An 18,994-nucleotide genomic window follows, 5' to 3' on the forward strand; every position below is an offset into this window, starting at 1 on the left:
AACCAATCCGCTGCAGGACTCATGTCAGGACATAAGCACTTAATGGCCACAGTTGCAACTAGTCTTAGCCTGTAAGACAATTATGTGTTAAAATTTAAGATTGTGTAGAATTGTTGAAAATTCTTAAATTCAGCTTTATTTCTGAAGCCGATTCTTTTCAAGAGCTGTGGGAAAACGGATTCCAAATTAAGACTGAATTTAAGAATTTTCATAATTCAGTACAATACAAATTTACATTCATGTCAGGAGGACATCCTAAAGTGTTTAACTATTAATGGCTGGGCACCCGAGGTGGGGGTGAGTGTTGAGGGAGGTGGGGAGAAAGATGACCGAAAGTACAAAGAGGTAGCTCACGCGACAGACCAAAATCTTAAGACACAATGGTTTTACAGGCTAAGACTGGGTGTGAACAGAAATAAAAAGTGGCAATGTTCAGAGTTAATTATCACACTCTTTAACCTGCCTCTAACTGGAAGCAAGAAAGTAGGAGAAATGGGACCTTAAGGTACTTGTGGTAAACAAGACAGATTATGGAATTAAAGGATTCTATTTTCTGATGTGTGAAATCTGTGGTATAGCAATTTCAGTACCAGGTAAACGGGAAGTTGATCTTTTTGAATTGTTTATTAAAGAGCAGCTGTAGTAGACGTGTTCTCTGGAAGTCGGGCTGCCCTGTGCATTCTCGAGGGTTCTCTGCAACAGTGAAGCAAGCGAGAAGCTGCTCAAATACAAGAGCACCGTCTAGGGATGGTTTGTGCATTAATTTCACACTGGATCCACAAATCTGCACCGGCAGACTCTGAAATAAAAGCACATTAAATCGGAGGATTTTGCAAATTCAAACTAAGTGAAGAAATCGCACAGTAGAGTCTATCTGTTACCAATAACTTACACTGGTGATCCTTTCCATTGCGTGACTTTAACGGACATGATATTTTGAAGCCCAAGTGTCATTCTGATTCTGTTTTCTACCAACAATCGGTGTGTGGAGTGGCCAAGGCTGTTTTCAGTAGCAATGACCTTTATTATTCAGCTTGGCCTGCGTGTCAATCTGGCTCAGTTGGTAGCACTCTCGCTGTTGGGTCAAAAGGTTATAGGTTGAAGTCCCACATTGGGATTTGAGCTCACAGTCTAGCCTGACATTCCAGTGTAGTACTGGATCATTCAAGTTGCCTCTTTTAGGATTGGATATTAAATCGAGATCCCTTCTGCCTACTCTTCAGATGGAGATTACAAATCCCACGACACTTTTTGAAAAAGAGAAGAGATTCTCCCAGTCACTTGGCTGACAATCCTGATTGGATGATAAATTGGCTGATGAATAACCTGGTAACTGACCTTCTCTCACCTATAATCTTTCAGTTCAGCCCCTGCTTTTCACTTTTTGATCAAATGTGCAGCTTTCAAGATTTCCTGCCATGTGGTACTCCATTGCAATGCCTCTACCAAAATGATGGCTTTGAGTTTTGCCATTGTTGAAGGTTACCAACGATAAATAGAACTGGGGATCTCCACTCTCTCAGAACTATAACCAGTGGAGTACTGGCAGAGAAAATAATAGGTGCACAGCATCATTCAGTTCAAACTATTTCATCCACAAAAATATACACAATCACATGGCTTTACAGTTTATCCTGTACACTATATCATACGATAAGGTGCTTTATCAAAAGTTAGGATTATTATTCAGCACTCCGTGACATTACCCCGCTATATAAATACAAATTGTATTTTCGAATAAAAATATTTTTTTTATGCAATACACATGGCTTTAAAAGAGTTAAAATAATTTAGGACCAAAAAAGATAAGCTTTACCCATAGTCTTGGTGGATAAAAGAGGTTATGCTCCTTAGTGTCAGTAAATGTAGCAACGTTTGACAACATTTTTATCTCATATGCAAATCTATCAACCTCTGGAAAGGCATGCTTCATTTTAAAGGCACACAATAAAGATTGTTATACTTGTTACAGACAAGGAAAATACAAACACCCCTCCTCCTCCACCACCCCCACATTCCCCACCCCCGCCGTCCATCAAAGTCTCCTGCAGATCTTCTGCAATGTGATCCTCCCTGAAAAAGGAACCATACTGACAGCGAAGGTGACAGGTTCGATGTTTAGTCTGTGCTGAGTTAGCTGATCTCAGGGAGCGCGACAGTTAGGGAGGAGAAAATAAGTCGCTGTCAACCACTATCTAGTGAACACCTGCTGGAACATTTCCCGTGAAGACATTCGATAAACCATCAAAATCCCGAAAGACCGTCCGCCACACCTAATATTGATTGTGTGGAATTTTAGAAAACAGTCTTAAATGAAGTCTTAATTTGAAAGCCACTTTCAGCAGTTCTTTTTCAGTCCGGCTGAAAACTTTGTTCCGCATTTTGAACAAATTTAAATAATAAATGCATCCTTTTTGTTTGTTCTACGTCTTTCACATCAGGAGGGTGTCTCAACGCGCTTCACGTGATTTACTGTAAAGTGCAGTGACTGTGCATTTTGTGGGCAAACTCAAAATTTAATTCAGTTTCCTAGCATCTCATAAAGTTTTAAATTTTAAGTCAACCGTCTTAAGCCAACGAGGATAAGAAATGGCAGGTCTCTGGTGAGGATGGGTATTATTTTTGCTATACTTTCTCCTCACTCTGATGGGCTAACACGTGTAGAATGGTCACTTGGACCACATAATGCTGCTGAAAGCATGAATGTCCCCCAGCATGAATCGGGAGCTGTCAAGTGAGAAGACAAAATTAAGATGAAAAAACGAACAAGAAAACACATTAGCAACCAGGGTCGGTGTTTGTTATTGCATTGAAACAGGGCTGCAGTCTACCCTGGGTTAAAGCACTCTATCACTGTCCTTTTGTACATCCATCAGCGTGTTTTATTTTTAGTGGCACTGTGCTATAATGGGAAATTCAAGAATGATGAACTGTAATTACTGTCATGAAGCACTTTTATTTCCCAGTACATTTGAATACATATGGAAGATTTGCAACTCTTGAGTGTTATTTTCTCAATGTAACCCAGTGTGAACACAGCCCAATAAATGCGCCTCTTTAAAATAACACAGTACTGTAAATGTTACAGCCTAATTTCTACTGAAAATTGCATAATTAACAAGAACTCGCTCTGAGAGTTTTCGGAGAGTCAGTCAATCATTCTTTTGCCCGAATTGAACTTCTTGTCCTTTTTTTGGTACAACAAATGCTCGCTCTGTGCAACTGAAGTCTTACCATGGACTCCAGCTCCCTCCGCTGGTGTGGCTAAGCACAGCACACTGATCTGAAAGCCCCATCATGAAACATTGATAAAGCTGAGCGGTTCCATTAAAATGAATAATTAATATTGCTCTGATTGTTTATTGACTGTATTTCTTTTTAATTACTCTTCAGTTATTTAAAAAAAAAGCATTAGCATGCGACTCTATGGCGCGACAGTCAGATGTTCAGCCCTAGGCCATTTCTGAAAATAACACAAGCGTTGGATGAAAGTGAAGGTCAACCAGCAATTGTCTATCTGTGGAATTTTCCAGTGGTCTAAGGAAGAGAGCCACACTTGAGATAAATGGTAGCCCTCACTAACAAAGTTTAGTGTTACTGGTGAATTCACTTTACAGTATATTCTGTGAAGCGCTTTGAGACGTCTCAAAGACGTGATACGGTGCTATATCAAATGCAAGGATTATTATTATGACAAAGTAGATGTCTGTTAGCTGATCTCAGGCAGGGCAATGTAACAATGTTACAATGGCCCTCTTTATCTCCAGATGAGGGAGCGACAAACAACAATAACAACAACAACTTGCATTTATATAGCACCCTTGACGCCGGGCGGCGTCTCGTAGAGCTTAAAGTCGAGGCTGATCACTCGCAAGTGACCAAGGCTGGAAAGTGCCACGTGAGGCTGTGATACCCTCATAGATTGATGGCCTGCTGTTTGCTCACTGTCCAAGCTCGCACGTGGATTAGGTTCTTGGAGGTACTGTACTGCAGTAGAGGGCTCCTGAAGACCTTGGAACTGTACCTCAGCCTTCAGGGTGGAGAAATTCCATCTTGGAGTTGTTAAGAGTTTCAGAGCACAAAAATTTTGAACAATTCTCAAATTCAGTTTTCAACCACAACAACTTGCATTTATATAGCGCCTCTCACGTAGGGTAGCGTCACAGAGCACTCGACAGTGGCGGAGCACAACATCAAGCCGGGGGGAGGGGGAGGTGACCGTAGGCTCGGTCAAAGTGGAAGGTCTTCAGGGGCGATCTGAAGATGGGGAAGGAATGGGGCAAGGCGGAGGGATAGAGGAAGAGTGTTCCAGAGTTTCGGGTCCTAGTAGCTGAAAGTTTCTTTTTGAACCTGTTTTTTGAAACAATTAAGAATTGTTCCAAAATCTAAATGCTCTGAAAAATGGTTAGATCATGGCGGAATGTCTTCCTCCTTCCACCTCCCCATCCCACCTTACTAACCCCCATCCTCCTCCCTGAGAAATGGAAGAGCAAAATATTAGGAAAATAAAGAGCAGTGTCGAGTGAAGTTGGGTTTCACGTTATCAGGTTCCTTTTATTGGTAAATTACACAGAAGTTCATTGTCCTATATAAAGTACTGGCGTACCTGACTAGTGGCACAGAGAGTCCAGGAGTCATAAGAACCTGATCACTGCATATTTCTGTTAAAGGTGTTTCTTCATCGTTTAGAGGTCTCTTGCAAGATGTCAAATTCAGAGGCCCAAATCAAGGATATCCAGGATGGAGCGAACCTTGGAGCCTCCTGCCAATTTAACAGTAAGGGTTTTGAATTGTCATGAAGATATCATTTTTAATTAATATGAAAGTTACAGTAGTCTTGATCATCATTGTCATGTTGAATAATTTGGTTCCTCCAAAAGATATTCGGATTGGGAAATTCTAACCTATTTTTTTGCTTGCATCCCTTGTATTCAGCAACAGAATAATTCAGTTATTGAACTTGCTCACATGAACATTCCCTCGTGGTCAGATGCTACACTTCATTACTCAGTTATTATCCACACACTCTGATAATGATTCTATTATTATCAAATTTTGTCTCTTATAGTTAAAATTGTGCAATAAATAATACATACATTAGAGAGAAAGGAATAGAGGGGATAAGGAGCGAGTCGGGCTCATGTGGCGTAGAAACATTGGCACGGACTAGTTGGGCCGAACAACCTGTTTCTTTGCTGTACATTATATGCAATTGTATGTAAAATTGCACAACGGATAATTTATATTTGGGTCTTGTTGAAACTTCATGAAAAGTAAATACAAATACGTTACTTGATATTCTTCATGTGTGAGACAAGGAAGTGAGTGCTGTGGCAGGCAATTCTGTTGCAGAGGAATATCACAACTCTATACTGGCCTCAAATGAAACCTATATTTGCACTTTTCAGCAGAGGTTGAGTGAACCATCATGAGTGGGAGCCCATGGCTGGTTTTATTTCTTGGTGCTAATCTGGACTCTAGAAGATTACATTATAGCCAATTATAGGCCCCACTCCCTCTCACCTCTGCCTTCAAATGAGACTGAAACTGACTCCAAGCCCTAGAGGCCATACAGAGGAGAACAGTGAGAATTGTTCAGTGTTACAGAAATGAACTAAATGAACAACAATTAGGTAAGCAAGGGATCATCTGCCTTGAAAGGAGACTTGTCTGAGGGGACCTTATAGAACTGTATCACATTTTAAATGTGACACCAGGAAGTATTTCTTTACCCAGCGGTTAATCAATGATTAGAACAGATTGCCATGAAGGTTGACTGAAAGCATGGCGCTGGAATAATTTAAAATACACTTTGATGCTGTGATGGGGAGATGGGGAGGTGTTTTTTTTTCTGAAAGGATGAGATCAAATGGCCCAAAGAGCCTTCTTCATCTGAATCAATTGTATGATCTTGTGACGCTTCAATTTCTGAGATGAAAAATGCAATGTTTCCTAACAGAAATTATGTGATAATTATCATTTTGAATCCATTATACACCAGATGTAAAGTGCGCTGTATAAATGCAAGTTGTTTTTGTACTATATTTCTACGGTGTATAGATATCTTAATCAAAATAGTGATCTTTTCACTAGAGCTTAAACCCTGCTATAAATATGTACTAAAAGGTTGCAAATTTTATTAATCAGCATAAACCAATTAAGATCCTTTAGTCAGTAGTAAATACACATTTCTTTCAGGCAAATAGTATAGTGTGTTTTTAAATCACGGATGAAGGTTTCACCAAATGAAACATTTTACAAGCAAAACGTATATCAAACATTTAAGTGTGTGATGTATTCTCTGCACATAAAAGTTGACAGCAGCAGCCTTCTTGCATCTAATCCTCTGAAGGTAATGTGTTCTGATGGACTGCAGAAATGGCCCTGGTGGGCATTCGGCATTACATGAAAACACAACATTGCAATTAATTGTGAAGAAAGTCTTGGCAACAAGTATACAAGGATGGGTCAAACTCAATAACAACACAAAGGGTAATTATAAAACAAAACACAGCTATCAGCATCTTGGCTCTGCATCAAATGTTTATCTGTCCAAATTGGTAGAGATTCACTTTATGATTTCCTTGTTAATTACATCTTTTCTCTCCTGCACTTCTGAGAAAGGGAAAAAAAAGAAAAATAATGCAATAGCAGCAGGGAATTGTAAGGCTTCACACTGGACTAAAATCACTAGGTTCACATGATGATCCTCAAATTGCACATTGTAAGTATGTTATCATAAAAATGCTGTCCACGATTTCTAAGTTAAATGCTCAAACATGGGGCTTGTTGCGTTCATGGTAAAATGCTTGAAGTAACTCATTCTGTCTGATATCTCTTTCTTTAGCAGCAGAGTTTTAAAATGAGCTCATATCAAATTGGATTTACTAGAAGTGGTCCAAATAGCCAATCTCCACATCAACCAAAGGACCAGCGTAAGAGAGGGAAGGGCAAGGTGCAGGAGGAAAAGGTTACCTGTATGCCTGAGGTAGCAATCTGACCTCGGAGTGAGAAGGGTGCAGGTACAAGCCCCTTGTTGAGCCTTTGAGCTCAGTGTCTAGGCTGGCACTCCAGAGCATTACATTCTCAGAGTTGTCATCCTTTAGATGAGATGTTAAACCAAGGTCCTGTCTACCTGTTGAGGTGGACATTAGAGATCCCCTAGTACTATTCCAAAAAAAGAAACAGAGTACCTCCCGGACTCTTAACCAACAACCCCCAGTTAAAACTGATCATTCACTTCATAGCTGTTTTGGGAATATTGCTTGCTGCTGCATTTGTCAACAAAATATAGTCACTAAACAGCAAAAATCCTGTGAAGCGCTCCGAGATGTCTAGAAAACATGTTTAGGGGCTATATCAAATGATGCAAGGATTATTATTATTATTGTAATCCATTGACTTGTAACTCACTCACACCCTGCATTATTCTATCTGTTTGTACTAAACCCGCTCCAGATTGAGCGAGGATGTATGTAAAACCCGAGCATCAGCAGAAACTATCATTGCACTGTCGCCAGCAATGAGTCATTGGGGTTCTAAATAGGTTTCAAGGCAGACCAAAAAAAAGAGAAAAAATTCCTGAAAGATGTCTGGCTTTCACTCAAAGATTGCTGACACCCACAAGTCCCCTCAGCTGTTTTCCACAGGCCGCACTTCACAGTAGATTATTAGTGTAAAGGTTCATGGTCATTGGACAGGGAGTTTTATCATCAATTATTTCCGGGGGAGGAGGAGAAGACACTTCACTTTTGAGGTCTGGAGTCTTCCATCATGTTTGCTCCTGTGAGTTTTATTGCGTAAATAAGTGTTTGTTTCTGTCACAATAGCAGCCATAGTCTTAATACACAAGGTCATTGATTTTGCCACTAACATTAACATGTTGTGCCATTAACTGCAGCAGACAAATAGGGAATACTTCTTATACATTTTTATACATATTTTTAAAATATTTTTCTTGTGACTTTTTGCTTGTAATATTTTACATACATGAATTACACAGCACATAAACGTATTAATAATGGCAATGCTAAAAGGACACAAATCCATAACCTGTAGGACATTATCTTCTATTATCTGTATCATTGGTTCTTATTATTAATAATAATAATAATGCACTATTTAAAAAGACAGGGAATTTCTCCCAGTGCCCTGCCCAACATTCCCCCAAATAATATTGGTCATGGCTGTTTGTAGGATATTGCTGTGTGCAAATTGGCTGCCCTATTCACTCACAAGGTACAGTCACTCCACTTTACAATATATTCTGTGAAGTGCTTTGAGACATTCTCCCAACATAAAAGGTGCTAAATCAAATGTAAGGATTATATATCAGGATTATTATAATAATAATGATATTATAAAGCCTTATCACGTCAAAACATCTCAAAGTGCTTCACAGAGGTTACTCTAAACTCTAGTGATTATATATTTGGAAACCAATACGACAGCCAATTTGCACACAATGCGTCACAAACAGTTGAATGATTAATTTAACTGGGAGATTGTTGGTCAGTCAACTCCAGGAGAAACTCCCTTCTCCATCCTCCTTCCCTACATGGGAAAGAGCATGAATTACCATAAAACCTGTTTGAAACGTTCCTATCGTTCTTGGAAGATTGTTCTTAAAAGCACACTCATACTAAATTGTAATGAATTCATGAGGACTGAGAATTTGTTACCCAGCTATAATCGGCTAAAAAGCGCTGTACAGTACATATAGAAATTATTATTATAATAATCCTAATATATAATCCTTACATTTGATGTAGCACCTATTATGTTGGGAGAATGTCTAGTAGATCGGGAGTAAAGGAGGGTTTCAGACAAAGCTCTAACAATACCTTGAACCTCAATCTCATCATTTATGGCCTTATAAGTATGAGGCACTCAGTATCAGCCTGCAGAATGTAAACATACAATGCCTCCCATCCCAATCCCATAATATCATGTGGAGTTCTGTAGCTCAGTGGTTAGAGCATTCGCTTCGTAAGCGAGAGACCTGGGTTCCATTCCCAGCAGGGTGAAATGTTGGGCAAGTTTCCTTACTCCACACGTCTCTATTTACTTAGCAGTAAGTAGGAACCCAGTTGTTAGTCGATTAGCCGATTGCTTTTCCAGGGATAATAATCCTAAAAAAAAACATTAATAATTTGGTCACTCAATCCACCACTGTTTGTGGGCCACTGCTGTGTGCAATTGGCTGCCGCATTTTGCAAAATATACAGTCAATTCACTTTACATTATATTCTGTGAAGTGCTTCAAGACATCTAGAAGACGTGAGAAGCACTACATCAAACGCAAGGAATATTAGTATTATTATTATGATACTAGTGGATTTATTTCTTGAAGTGGGGGGGGGGCGCTGTTTTGAGGAAAGGTGATTCCAAGCCTTTCTCTTTGTTCATGATCGCACCACCAGGAATACTGCTACCCAAATGCAGCACGTTAGCCCAAAAGATCATCGCTTGAGATTCATGTGATCTCTATGGGACATTAATTATGCACTGCCTTTCTGCTGTAAGAAGGCTGTTCTTTTTAAGAAGAAAACAGACCTGAAAAGTCTCTGAGTCTTAGCCTTAAAATCATTGTCTTGAAATTTTAAGATTTAAATTTGGAATAATTCTTAAATTCGCTCTCATTCTGGAAGCAGGTTTTGCTACAGACAAACATCTATACAAACACATGTTGCAGCCATAATTGTTCATCTGTGTTATATTCAGGGTTTGCAGAGATAATTAGACATGATCCTCTTTGGTCACTGCATGGCATATTATTTTAAAACTTTCCTGTAATGTGACAAGAATATCCACAGGAGGGATTTTCATGGTTCATTTGCTTTAAATAGGACTTAATCCACATAATAATCCTTATCTCACTGATCGCTCAGTAACCACATTTCTTTGCTGTGGGTAGAAGGGGTGGGACTACATATTAATGTTCCGCATTAGGATGTCACTGGGGATTACCAGGACAGTCATATACCAGTTGTATAATATTTACCCTTGGACAAATGTACTTAAATCTACTCGTTTACTCAATAATAAATTATACATGCAGTAATGAATATGTACTGACACATCAACAGTGAATAGTAACAGTGATCTTGAGCATTGAATGCCTCCACCATCAGGAGAGAGATGCCAGGCTCGGATACGAAATAATAATAATTCTTCCTTTCAAATCGGAAGTCTCAAAACAATTCACAGGATTTACTGTAAAGTGTAGCGATTGTGTATTTTGTAGGTGAATGACCTTGACCTGCAGTCAGATTTGGGCTTGAAAGAGAGTATCTATGATTTACCCTGTTATTTAAAACGCAGAAGCCACAAAGGAACCTGAGTATATCCAATTGCCTAAAGTGATCCAGTTGTGCCTACAGTTGAAGACGATTCTGGTATATGAACCACATTCTCTCTATGGCTCAGTTGATAGAGGCATTGGTCCATTGTGTAACTGATCAGTTTTGGGCACCCAATCTTAGGAGGAATATACTATCTTTGGAAGGTGTCAACCGATAGTTAATTAGATTGATTCCTGGCCTGACAGAGTTTAGCTACAATGAGAGTTCGATGAACTAAGTTTACAGGAGAGGAGGCTAAGGAGTAATTTTATTGAGAGGGATTCAAAATAATGAAATGAATTGACAGGTTGGAAAGTGAACTGTGAAGATGTGGAATGTTCTGCCCCAGAAAGCTGTAGGGGTGAAATCAATAGACATGTTTAAAAGAGAGATAAACAGGTACTTGGGTATCAAGGGGTGTGACGAATAGGCAAGGCATTGTAATTAAAAGGTCTGTTCAGAAGCTGTAGTTGAAACAAAAAAATCAATGTACTGTATTTAAGAGTAAACTTGATGCATATATGAAGGGAGAGAAGGCAATAGAGGGCTATAGGTGATGGGAAAAGAAGGGGTGGAAGTTAGTATGGAGTATAAACATCGTCATGGAAGCGTTGGGTCAAAAGGTCTGTTTCCTTGTCCTATGTAATGTACCAGAACTACCCTGATCCCCTGATTAAGATGCTGCCTTAAGGTCTTTAGGAGGATAAAATCAGAGATAAAATTGGAAAATAAAAATTAAATTTCAAGACACAGGCCTGAGCCCATGCTGCAGATACCAGTGCTCGCTGATAGGAGCCAATGACTCATTAAAATTGACTGCTAAACTGGGGGGAACTAATTCCAGTATAATTTAAACTCATTATATACTCAAGTACGTCACACAAAACGTATTAAAAAATCATCAAGCAACTTTATTCATATTTCTTTCCAACATTTTGGATCATCATTTATATGTCAAGATAATGAGCAATGATACCCAGCTGCACTATTAATAGGGCAATTACACACAGCAACATTTATTTTGGTAATTAGCTAATCCGTCTCCCGCACTGCGTTACTCACAGGATAACATACAGGCAGTTCGTTGCGAACCTGATTCACGCGACAGAGTTCGGGTTGGATCACGCCTTACAAGAGAGAGCAGCAGTTACTTTGAGTGTCAGCATGGGCTTGTAGCCCAGTGCCCGCTGTTTACATATATTCTATATATACTGTATATATATACAGTATATTCTATGAAGCGCTTTGAGACGCCTCAATGACATGATAAGGCACTAAATCAAATGCAAGCGTTATTATTCCTATTATTACATATAGTCCAGTTATCAATCTTTTGTTTCCTCTTCATTACCAGAGTGCTAAGCGAAGCTTCTTGCATGGTAAAGGTGTGCTAGGCACTGAGCAAAAAGGTAAATGAAACAGACATTTACTTTTGATCTGTGAAACTACAGTGTCACACTGAGAAATCCCTTGTCGTGAGTCAGTTTCAGCAACTGAGCAGTCCTGAATACTTATAGATCCCGAGTTTCTGCTTGACAATTCTGGAGTGAGCAATCCCTCCCCAGGAAAGGAAGAGGTGGGGAGAGGGGTTGTCGGATAAGGTGACAGTTAGGTGGACATATTGCACTTGCTTGCTAGCTACGATATTTTGTGAAGTTTCTTTAGCAGCCTGCGACTGTAATACAGTATAAAATATGGAGTGCATAACTTCTTTTATCAGTACAGAAACAGACTACTTGAGCTAACCACTAAACCATGCCGGTGTTTAATACTCCACGAGTCTTCACCCATTTCTTATACCCTCCCATACCCTTTCATTTCCCTTTCCCTCATGTGGAAGTCTAGCTTCCTCTTGACTGCATTTATACCATCTGATTCAACCATCATTTTGGACTGGGAGTTCTCCTATCTCACTATACTCTGTGTGAAGTAGTTCCTCCTAAATTCTCTTTTGGATCCGTTCGTCACAAGCTTATACTTGGGTTCCCTGGTTATTGATTCCCAACCAGTGGAAACAGCCTCTTTATGTTAACCTTATCGAACCCTAAGGACTTGAGCCTGACATGATTTGAACACGTAGCCTTCTCATCTGGACTCAAATGTGCTACGGTTGCACCTTCTCTTTTTGAATAGGTCCACGGGATCTTTGATGTCCACCTGAATAAGCAGATGGAACCTCAGTTTAATGTCTCACCCAAAAAAACGTACCTCCAACAACGCAGCACACCCCAGCACTGCGCTGAAGTGTGAGTTCAAAGTTCTGATGCAATGCATCCAAGTAATACAAAGCCCTCTGATCAGACTATAACTTGTAAGTCACTTCCTCCTGTTGCTTTTTATACTACTTTTGTCTATCACAGGGGAAAACATGCCAATATGATAATACTGCTATTAGTACAGTATGTAACATTGGAGTCTTACTTAATGTTTTTTTATAGTGATGTTTAGTGCTGGTAAATATAAAATGAGCCAATGAAACAGTCTGTTGAATTTCTATGAGCTGAAATGCCAGACGGAAGAACCAAACAGCCAGCAATTCCACTAATATGGTTTTGATTCCAGATTGTACGGCTTCACCCTTAGAGAGAAGAGATTAAAATTTAATCAATGCTGCCACCTGCATCTTGTACCTGGGAGACAAAGATAAACTGAAAAAGATGTCTTGCGATATAGATGTACACCTGTCCTTATCCCATTGTGCATGTTTTTCACAAAAGACCATGTTAAGCAGCCATATAAATGCTAAATAGGTTGTCATATTATCAAAGGAATAGACTGGGGCAAAACAGTAAGTTTCTCAGAAAAAGTTCCGTGCGAGGGATAGGAGGAGGACAGAAGGCGGTGGCCTTATCAGCTGAGGTACACATGTCTAGAAGTCTCAAAGCACTTCACAGGATATACTATAAAGTGGATTGACTCTATATTTCGTGAGCGAAACATGGCAGTCAGTTGAACAGGCAGACCTCAGTTTTACGTCTCATCCGAAATACTCCAACAACAGAATCTAATAGTGGTGGACTTGCACATCAAAGTATTTTGAAATCTTGAGGCCACAACAGCAGCAGAAGTCATAGACGAAACAAATGACATTTTTGCCAGTTATACTGACAGAAATAATAAGCGCTAAAATGGACCACAATTTTCACCAACAAGGACTGGAACATAAAACGCACGGCCACGTCACCCACAAAGTTTATAGAATGAATGTTCCACACAAAGCAAAGGCAACACAGGATCTATGGCACTCTGTGAGTCCAGCTTTGGTGGCAGAGAGAGTGGCACTCTGTGCCACCAAAGCCTACCACTTGCATGAATCATCACTTTCAGGAGAGCGGAGAAAACTGGAGGGTGGTGGTGGGACAAAACATCCTGGGAAGATTAGCTTCTTATTTAAATTCTTATTGTAATATTAATTAGTGGAGATTAATGCAGATTATTATACCGATAAACCTTAGGTACAGATACAATATAATCTGTGACAGGACACAGAAAGTCGGATTTAGGAAGAAACCCGAGAACAATACAGCATCAATTTACATGTAAGCAGTGTCTTTCACGTGGGGAGGACGTCTCAAAGCACTTCACAGTGCTGTGTGGGCACCCTGCACATGGGGGTGGAAGCCGAGGGCGTGAGGGGAAAGATGACCAAAAGCACAAAGACGTACATTTTGAGACATGCCTTGAACGAAGGGAGGGATTGAGCAAGTCAACCTGCGCTTGACATTCTCTAATTAAGTAAGCAGGATGCATCTCTCCAGGGAGAAAACGCGCACTCCATTCAAGACACAGAGAAACTTCTGTATATTGGTGGCATATATTTATGGAATTCTGTCTGATTTTGAATACTCTTATCCTAAACGTGGTGATGGGTTTCCACGTGTGTCAGACACCCATCTGACCAGTAAAATGCAGTCATTGGAAAATGGAGCACAATTCACAAAAAGCCTCCCAAGAGGTGGTGATCCACAGCTAAAATCAGTCAGAACTTGAGTATAATCTTTGATAGATTATTTTATCATTGTGCTCTCAATCACTGTCCTCTGGAACTCCCTGCCCCAATCCCTCCACCTTTGCCCATCTTCAGATCACACCTGAAGGCTTTCCTTTTCGATCGTGCCTGCTGCCACCTCCCATGTTTTCCCAGCTCGGCATCAAACGTACCCCACTGATAAGCACTCCGAGACGCTACCCCAAATGAAAGGCTCTATATAAATGCACGTTGCTGTTCTTGTTATTTAAAACACATTTTCCAACAAGGTTCCAAATAAATCCATTCTCTCTTTCATTTAGTGAGCCCTGCTAGCTTAATGTACACGTTTTGTGCTGTGCTTTGTTGATGACAGGAGCATCGCAGCATCAGTCTTTGGTACATCTATAAAGGCTTTTTATTTCTCTAAATATCCCAATTTTTCATTTGCACAACTGACAAGCCATATTCTGCTTCAGCGCCAACAATATTGATTTGGCCTGTAATCTACAATCAGTCTTGCCTCTTGCCATTTAGCTGAGAGAGCTGTTTAGTTTGCAGAAAATGATGTATCTGCACAATGCAACATTTTAATTTGCACCGTTAAAGAATGCACAGTTCTTTGAAAACGTGGAGTATTATTACTTTTACACAGGGTTAATTTGACTGGTTCAGATTGTACCTCTCACACCACCTCCACTTCATCCCCATAAACATTTTCTCCTCTAGCCCCCGCACCGTCTCATATGGCGTTCCTCAGGGCTCTGTCCTTGGTCCCCTCCTCTTCAATATCTATGTGCTCCCTCTTGGTGACATCATCCACAGACATGGGGTCAACGTCCACATATTTGTAGATGACACCCAACTCTACCTCTCTGCCTCCACCCTTGACGCCAGGACCATCAAGTCCTGGATGAGAGTTAATTTTCTTCAGTTGAACGTTAACAAGATTGAGGCTCTCCTGATTAGCTCCCGTCAGCGCCTCCTCATCTCAGGTGCTGACAGCATCACCATCCATGGTTGCACACTCCACATTACTAAGCCAGTCCAGAACCTTGAGGTCTTGTTGAACCCTCAACTATCCTTTCTATCCCACATCTATGCCATGACCCACTCTGTCTTCCCCCACCTCCACAACATCTCCTGGCTCTGCCACTGTCTCACACCGCAGGCCCCCGAAACCTTCATACACACTTTCATTACATCGAAGCTCGACTATGCAAACTCCTTGCTTCGAAAGTCAGGCTAGTCTATGTTCAAGTTCAAAGTCCTAATGTGGAGTTTGGACCCACAATCTTTCGATATGATTGAGAGGTAAATTTCACCCACAAAATATACAGTCAATTTCACTTTACAGTATATTCTGTGAAGCGCTTTGAGACGTCTAGAAGACGTGAAAAGCGCTATATCAAATGCAAGGATTATTATTATTAAGTGCGCCACCAAGTCAAATTGGCCAAAGAGTATTCTTCAATCTAATCTCACATTAAATGTGTTGTAACACACTGAAGGGCCACAAGGTGCCGGTGTTCCCCACGTTGTATGCTTTGAAAGACAATGCCAAGTTAAATAGTGGAAAATTCTTCCCTTTGGTGGAGGGATCCATTACAAGAGTACATAGCCTTAAAACCAGAACCAAGACAGTTAGAACTGAAGGCCAAAAAAACAGAGGGTTGTGAAGATGAGGAATTTTCTGCTCCAGAAAGTTATAGAATTAGAATCAATAGGAATGTCTAAAAAAACCCAACAAAATCTTAAATAATAGTCTTTGCATTTTGATATAGCCCCACATTATTGAGATATCTCAAAATGCTTCATTTTATTGTGAAGTGCAGTGGTTGTGTATTTGTAGGTGAACGCAGCCGTCAATCCGTTCGGACTGAGTATGAAAATTGGAACATGGCGCTACGTGGGAAACTCAAGCACTATTTGGCCGTTTGCTGAATCACAGCAATTCTCTGTGGTGATCTGAGCAGCCTGTTTACTGAGTCAGCTCTGCAATACTACAACAAACGACAACAAATTACATTTATGTAGCTCCTTTCGTGTCGCTGGACAGTCGAGAGTTTACACCTGAGCTGTAGTTTAGAATCAAGAGGCATGTGTGCGCGGGTGGTGGTGGTGGTGGGGGGGGGAAGATGACCGAAGCCGCCGGTCAAAGAGAAATGTCTTGAGATGCACCTTGGAGGAGAGGAGGGAATGGACGAGGCAGAGGGACTCCGGGATGAAGTTCCAAAGAATGGGGCCAGAAAGGTTGCCGACGGTGGGGACGGGGTGGAGGGAGTAGGCGGAGTTAGGGTTGTATGGAAGGGGGTGGGGGGTTGCAGTGGAGAGGTTTCAAAGTGAGGACAAGGATGTTGAGCTGAATACTCTGGGACTGTACTCTGGGGAACAAATTCATCCTAAATCAGATGCCCTGGTTTAGAACTTTTCCCAGTGCCTTGTGAACTCTGACAATAACAACAAAATTACATTTATAGTGCGCCTTTCACACCGGGAGGACGTCCCAAATCCTGAACAGTCAGGTGTTGGGGCCCGAGCGTGGGGGAGGAGGGATGGTGTAGGGGTGAGGGAAGGCAGAGAGGTGGAAGGGAGACCAAAGGCACGGTCAAAGAGAAAGGACTTGAGACCGACCTTGAAGGAGGCACGGGAGGAAGCAATGCAAAGGGACCGTGGAATGGAGTTCCAGAGTGTAGGGGCAGAGAGGCTGAAAGCCCGGCCACCGATGGTAGGGCAGGTCGGGCGGGAGACATGGAGCAGGCCACAGCCCGATGAACATAGGGAGCGGACAGGCTCGTAGGGAGTCAGCAGATCAGAGCTAGGAGGGCGCAAGGCCATGGGTGGCTTTAAAGGTGAGGACGAGGATCTTGAACTCGATCCTCTGGGGGATGGGGAACCAGTGGAGTCGGGCGAGGGTGGGAGTGATGGGGTCGCGGAGCCTGGTGCGCGAGAGTACACGAGCTGCAGAGTTTTGGATGATCTGCGGCTTGTGAAGGGAAGAGTTGGGAAGGCCGATGAGGAGGGAGTTCCCATAATCAAGCCTTGAGGTGACGAAGACGTGGGTGAGGGTTTGGCAGCCTGAGGGGTGAGTGAGGCAGTGGCGAGTCTGGCAATATTGCGTAGGTGGTGGTAGGCAATGCCGGTCATAGCGTGGATTTGGGTGAGAAAGGACGGTTCAGGGTCAAACAAGACACCCAGGTTCCTGACAGGGCTTAGTGAGGTTGAGTGTGCAGCCGTGGAGGCTGATGCTGTCGGTGCCCGAGGTGCGGAGGGGTTGAGTTGGAGAAAGTTGTCCCTCGTCCAGAACTTGATGTCGGACAGGCAGTCGGTCAGGACCTCAGTAGTCCTGGAGTTCAGGGTGGAGTCAGAGAAGTAGAGTTGAGTGTCAGCCGCATACATGTGGCAATTTACCCCATGTCTGCGGATGACGTCACCAAGGGGGGAGCATGTGGAGGGTGAAGAGGAGGGGACCGAGGACAGAGCCCTGAGGAACACCGCACGAGACGGTGCGGGGGCCGGAGGAGAAGCCGTTTGCCGCGACAAAGTGGAGGCGGTGTGCAGGGTAGGACCTGAGCCGGTCACGGACAGAACCTCGGGGGCTGAGGTGGGAGGAGAGGAGGCGGCGGTCCACGGTGTCAAAGGCGGCGGAGAGGTCGAGGAGGACGGGGAGGCAGAGGGGAGCCTCTGGCCGCACAGGGTCAGGGTGTCGTTCGGGACCTGGACCGGAGCGGTTTCCGCGCTGTTGGGAGGGGTTCGTGGCGGGAGTGGGCGGAGAGGAGAGGAAAGAGCGGAGCTGGGAGGCCGCGGCTCTCTCAGGGACCTGGGATGGGAAGGGGAGCCGGGGGTGGACTTCATGACCTGTCGCGTGTTCCCAGCGATGCGGGTTTGGGGGTCCGGTGTCTGCAGTGCGGCCCATTCCCTGTTGGGCTTCGCTCCCGGGAAGGTCCTACCCGACACTGGCCGAGCCAGTGACGTCATTCGGGCGGGGGTGGGTGGGGGGGGGGGGTGTGAAGTCATCAGGTCATCTACGTCACTAACCGTCTCCTGGTCGTCGCTCCCCGCCGGCGGCAGGTACAAGGCCACGTGACGCTGTTCCGGCGACGCGATTGCAGCGCGCGCCCGCGCGCGCGCGTGGGTGGGTGGCGTAAGGTGTTGTGGGCGCGGCTCCCCCGCCCCCCGCCGCCCGCCGCCGGCCTGTGTGACGTAGGAGCGCGCGTGGTGGTGGCCGCTCGCTCGCTCGCTGGCTCCTCCCCCCACCCCCCCCCCGAGCACAGGCCCCGCCCACCCCGAGCACAGGCCCCGCCCACCCCGGGGACAGGCCCCGCCCCCGCTCCCGCTCCCCCCTCCCCCTGTGTGAATCAGAGACAGGCAGTGAGGGAGGGGAACAGGCAGTGAGACAGGCAGTGAGGGAGGGGGACAGGCAGTGAGGGAGGGGGACAGGCAGTGAGGGAGGGGGACAGGCAGTGAGACAGGCAGTGAGGGAGGGGGACAGGCAGTGAGGGAGGGGGACAGGCAGTGAGGGAGGGGGACGGGCAGTGAGACAGGCAGTGAGGGAAGGGGACAGGCAGTGAGGGAGGGGACAGGCAGTGAGGGTGGGGGACAGGCAGTGAGGGTGGGGGACAGGCAGTGAGGGAGGGGGACAGACAGTGAGACAGGCAGTGAGGGAGGGGGACAGGCAGTGAGG

General features: G+C 43.4%; 1 long non-coding RNA gene and 1 other non-coding gene across 2 annotated transcripts; one reads left to right on the forward strand and one right to left on the reverse strand.

The window, feature by feature from the left end:
* Positions 1-618: 618 nt before the first annotated feature.
* Positions 619-18,395, reverse strand: LOC121849789. The gene is made up of 3 exons (XR_006085350.1): positions 18,349-18,395; positions 893-1,075; positions 619-799 (listed from the first exon to the last, which is right to left on the reverse strand). It is a non-coding gene; the product is annotated as an uncharacterized LOC121849789 (long non-coding RNA).
* trnat-cgu lies at positions 8,955-9,026 on the forward strand. The gene has a single exon. It is a non-coding gene; the product is annotated as a tRNA-Thr (tRNA).
* Positions 18,396-18,994: the final 599 nt, after the last annotated feature.

Source organism: Callorhinchus milii, unplaced genomic scaffold (genome assembly GCF_018977255.1).
Source record: "Callorhinchus milii isolate IMCB2004 unplaced genomic scaffold, IMCB_Cmil_1.0 Scaffold1, whole genome shotgun sequence".
Taxonomy (NCBI): Eukaryota; Metazoa; Chordata; class Chondrichthyes; order Chimaeriformes; family Callorhinchidae; genus Callorhinchus; species Callorhinchus milii.